This window comes from Homalodisca vitripennis, chromosome 2, assembly GCF_021130785.1.
Source record: "Homalodisca vitripennis isolate AUS2020 chromosome 2, UT_GWSS_2.1, whole genome shotgun sequence".
Classification (NCBI taxonomy): domain Eukaryota; kingdom Metazoa; phylum Arthropoda; class Insecta; order Hemiptera; family Cicadellidae; genus Homalodisca; species Homalodisca vitripennis.
Window position 1 is genome coordinate 34377665 of NC_060208.1, and position 6000 is coordinate 34383664.

Consider the following 6000-nt stretch of genomic DNA (forward strand, 5'->3'; position numbering starts at 1 on the left):
AAATCTAAGCAAAGCATGTACAGTTTCTTTTACTCGTAAAACTAGTTTTTAGTTAATTTTTATGACATCGGAGGCAGTATTAAGAGCAAGGACTCGTGTCGTGTATTAACTTGATGTTGCCATCCAAGCTAATCTTTAAACTAGTAACCAATGTTATTCCAAAGTGGCATTGCTATGTATATGGATCAATTTTTTGTCTCTATGAGACATAGATGCTTAATCTGAAGATATATCGAGTATGCCGCTGTGATGCGGAAGAAAAATCAAGTTTAGAAAAATGTGGGGGAAAACCTTTTCGTATGGTCGGGATGATTCCTGTTCATTAGGGTTGAATCTGCGAAAGGCCTTATTTGTTCAGTTAGCGCGTTTTTCTATTATAGGTTTATTACTTTCTTTCGATTATTGCTCTATTGAAGTATATCAGAAGAAAATGTAATCTTATGAGTTCTGGAAATTCCTTACGAATAAAATACCCTTTAGTTTTTTCTATTTTGAAGTATATCTGTTCAATATTCTGGCCTCGTGTGCTCGCAGTTTCCGACAATCTCAGCATATGTTTAAGGAACGCAATACTCCATGTGCACCATGACAGTTTGACTAACCCTTATACTAGGACAGTTTCAGTAAGTAATTTTAGTATTGCATGCCTTTAATATTTGTTTAAATTTTTGAGTTCCTTTGCTTGGATAGCAATGGCCAGTGGAAGGATTCATGTTTCTTTGAGGGAAATAATATGAATATAACTATGTGTTTAAATGTATTGTAATGTATATTATCTGTGCATTACTCAATGGATTGTCATCTAACTCAAGTGTGTAAATGCCCTAGAAGTAGATATCTACAAGGATGTTGAAAGGGCTTATCCATGAGTCCAAAATTTAAACTAAAAATTGATTTCACAGAATAATATATTTTGGGACACAGTTAGTTTCAAGTCTCTTTCCGTTACGTGATGTGTAGTTCAGAAATCTATTAATTAGTAACGAGTTTTAGACGTATTGATCATATCCAATTACGAAAACATATCACATTCAAATTAGTGTGTAGATACGGTACCAATGATTGCAACTCAAGAAGTAGAAATATGTACCACGTGCGATGGATTAGGTAGTTTGAGAAAATAGACCAGCCCCAGACCGCAATATAAAATAAAGTGTACTGCTTTAAATACACTTCTGTTCCAAGTTAAACGACTTTCTGGATGTACAATTGCTAAAGTTTACTGCGGAACGTATTTTTGTATGAAAATATTACAAAACATTATGTCAAAGAGTTTGAGAAAGCGTAAAAGTGAGCTCTCGTTACTGCTGGAGCTCGAGGCAAATCTTTGGCGTTTGATCTCATGTAACAAGCCGCGACTTTCTTTGTCACTACAACAGCAACAAACTGTGTTCAGCTCGGTCTTATCACTTTGAAATCTACACTTTTTAAACAATTTATTTTAGTATTTTACCATCAGTTAGGATCACAGATGATACACGCGTCTCGACATTTCAACTCTTGTTGTGAAGCCATTGAAAAGATTACGATTATATATTTATTAAATAAGACGTAGACTTGCTACATAAAAGACGTTGGAGGATTACCGATTTACATCCCGAACCTCTGTATACTTGCTGTGTATCAGGAGTATAACATATATCCTAACTCCATTGAAAAGATTACGATTATATATTTATTAAATAAGACGTAGACTTGCTACATAAAAGACGTTGGAGGATTACCGATTTACACCCTAAACCTTATACATTGTGGTCTATCAGTCAATTATCAAAGGAAAATTTATACAACAGAAAAACTATATTAATATATTGATCCGACTGGAACCTCTATATATTTGCTGTTTATCAGTAGTATAACATGTATCCTAAGTTCTGAAATTTAAAGTCAAGGTTATAATGTTGATGACATTTGACTTTTTCTACCGATCGCCGGAATGGCAAATTAATTCTTTTGGAGGATGACCAAAATCAACCGCATTATGCTAAGTCTAAACAAAACATGTACTGTTTCTTTAACTCGTAAAACTAGTATTAAATTATTTTTTACGATATCGGAGGCAGTATTAAGATCAAGAACTCGTGTATTAACTTGATGTTGTCATCCAAGCTAATCTTAGAACTGGTAACCAATGTTATTCCAAAGCAGCAATGCTATATATGTGGATCAATTTTTGGTCTAATACATAAAAACATTTCAACCAATTTTGCTCAACTTACGAATCCAAGCCAAGCAAAAAAAAAAAAAAAAAAAAAAAAAAAAAAAAAAAAAAAAAAAAATGCTGACCATCTAACCTTACTCACAATCAGACCACAGAATGCTTATTATAGATTATTAAGTTACAGATTTATAAAGTTTGACTAACAGAAACAGTTTGTATTCAATACTGAAATAATTATTGGGAGTAAAACTAAATTTGTAAATACTACTGGCATCTAGTGTCACGTTTGATACCCCCATAGTCGTACAAATTAAAATACATGTCTCATTGTTTTATAGCTCACAGAATCATCATCACTATGGTTTTAATATAGAACTAGTAGTAGAAGTAGTGATATTGAAAGAGCTTAAAGCCAATTTTGATTGTATAAGCATAGTACTTTTTTCAAGAAATCGATAGTAGAATTTCTTCTAAGAAAAACATCAATCGTTAGCCAATCGTCAATTTTTATAGAGTTAAAATAGGACGGTATCCAAAGGGTTAAAAATATTAAATTATATTTTCCTCAGCTTGTCATACTGAAAACTGACTGTCAAACAAGTAATTAAAATTTATAATACCACCAAAAAACTAAATAAACAAAATGAAATTCGTCACTTTTGTCCAATCAGTCGGTATGTATACGGTTAGCTGACAGTAATTAAAATGTAATTTAGGTGTCTGACGGATTAGCATAAACTTATGAGATTTTAATGTAGTAATTTACTGTAGATTTTTAAAATACTTTGATATTTTGTCATTTTTAAAGTGAAGACAAAATAAAATATTAAAGATTTTACCGAATGAAAATGTTTGTAATTTTATACTTTTGTTTTTAAGTTGAATTTATCCCGGCTCGCGGTCCACATTCCTATGCTAGGATCTTATCAATCGTAATAATTGGTGGGGGGGGGGGGGAGGGACGAACAGTATTGGGTGCAGCATGCGTAAGTGGGGTTGCAAATGGTAGGGCACATGACTTTTACAATCCAAAAAATTTACAAATGGGTGAAATAGAAGATTTTTTGTAGCTATTCTCAGACTCAATTTGGTTCAATATTACTGTTCATTCCTTTTTGATTATTATATTGATACAATAAGGGAATTAATATTAAAAGGAGAAAAATCGCGATTTAGTCAACTAATTAATTCAATAAATCAAATTTCTTTATTGTCGTAAGGCAGTTACATACAGTGACAAAGTAAAAAATGCTACTAAAGGTATTCTCATACTCACAAATCAGTTAGGTCCAAAAACTAGTATTAAGCCTAGTTTGGGTTACAAACATATATAAGAATTATGGATAGGCCTATTTTATCAGTTGTTCAATCAAATTTACATAAAAATTTAATATTAAAATAGCCTAACAGAAAATTTTACAACTTATATATTTTTAGCATACAGCATACTACAATTTAAATAACAATAAAAATAATAAGTTTCGTAAAATTTTAAGGGAAACAACAAGATAACAATAAATAAAGACAATTAAAATGTTAAATTTTTTAAATAATATAAAAAAATTACTATTGAAACTAGTCAATAAGTTGAAAACTACCCTACTGTAAAAAAATTAAAAATGTATCTTGACATGTAAGGAAATCACCCAAAAAATAAAATGGGTTCTTCAACAACCATTAACTTCTTTTTAAAAGTTTAAGTAGTGTACATAAGGTGACTTAACTTATTAGGCTATAAACTTTTTTGACAAAAAGTATGACTTTTCAACGATTGAGTTAATCTGCCTTGAACAAAGGATAAATTATATTTACATCTAGTGTCATGAGCGTGAACAACCCATATTAAACAAGCAGTCTGGAGATTAATTAAGATTGATTAATTGGTATCTGGGGCCATGTTACTATTAAGAAGAATACTTGTTAAACAGGTAAACAAGGATATAATATGGAACGGAAACCTCTGGATGATAATTTACTTAATTGCAAGTAAAACTGCCAAATTGAACAGATCTGTTGTTATCTGTAACATAATAAAAGTGGTGGTGGAAATCGTGCTATAGTCTCGTCAAACGCAGTGGACCACGCCCTGTATAAAACATATTTTGTTATGAATTGCACATTAAACATTCACCATGACACTGGCAGTAGTCTGTCTGATGTCGAGGCCGTGGCCGGTGGACTGCGTGATCTGCACATCTGTCTGGGAGTGGTCGGTCGACACTGTGTACATTGTGTGCGTGTGTAATCTGTGGACAATGTGTTCTTAGACAGCCACGCCCCGGTACTGTCGACTTTGCTTAGGCCACAGGAATCTTGTCGCAACATTCACCTATTACAAAACGTACATCAAATCATCTTCAAATCTTCATATCGTCTCGTGTTAACTTGCGACAAGTTTCCATTGGTTGCTGATCGTTATCTTGATTGTAACAAAAATGTATCCTCAGAATTAGTTACGATTCATAATATCAGTTTTGTAAGAGCTACGAACAGAAAACACAACTATTTTTAACATATTTTTAGATTTCCCAGAAACATATAAGAAAGAAAAGTAGTTCCATCACAGATCCTTACAGAACTCCCTTTAGGATTAATGGTAAGATTACGAAAATAAAACACAACTATTTTGAAAATATTTTTGGAGAACCCAGAAACACGTAAGAAAGAAAAGCGGTTCCATCATAGATCCTTACAGAACTCCCTTTAGGACTAATGGTAAGATGGAGGAATGGGTCTATGGCGTTTTGTCAATGATTTCAAAACCATGACACAGTTTAATATAAAAAGCATATTCATTGAATTTATTAAACACATAACAGATCTGTTTCAACTAATAATACGAAAAGAAAACTTGAATTTGAATTTTCATTATAGGATTTCAATTCCGAAACATACTCTCTTTCACTAACATCCTGAAATATATAGTTTGCTTACTCAGTTACAACATGTACCATACATCCTATCTATATAAGACAATTTTAATTTCTTCTATAATATACAATTTTAGTTATTGATTAATCATTCATATATTAAAATGTGAGTGTTTAAGAGATTTCTAGTAAACATATTTCACTTTAGTTGGTATAATGCCAACGATTTGCAAATTCATTGTATCAAGTAAAGTTTTTGAAATAGTTAGATAGAATATATAGTGCTCTGTGCACTATGTAGTAGGGAATAAGACTTACATGGGTTTTATAAACTATTAAATTATCGCTTTATATCTCGGTTCTTGCCAACAAAAGTTGTAACTAATTTCTTGGAGTCACACAACGTATACCAACTGCCAGAGTTGTAACAATACTCTTGCTATTTTTGACACATTGTGCATAAACAGACCTGTAATTTGTTTAACTATTAACCATTACCAACCATTTTGCTAAAAATTTCCTACAGTACCTATAATAGTTGCGCCGTCGGCTCATAAATGGTGCCTTTATAAATGGCGTACTACGGCATAATTTAGTAGATAAATGGTCATTTGAAGATATTTACTTCTCTGGGTCAACTTTTTGGAACAATATTTATTTCATTTTAAGGTTATTATCAAACCAAGAGATGGAGAGCAGTTTATATAAGCACCAATGATGTAAATCGAATTTATGTGAAAGATTCCATATTATTCGGTTTGATAATTCCAAAGGTTCCAATTGTTGGCATTACATTATTATAGGTTTTTGGGATGAAACTACGAAGACGCATTTCAGAGTCTTTTTTCAGTATTATCACTGTTTTTACACCAAGTTCAAGTGAAATTTGAACACAGTATTAGGTGGTAGTTCCTTAGAGAAACTTTTAATTTTAGGCTACAATTATAATTTGTAGGATTAGAATAATTT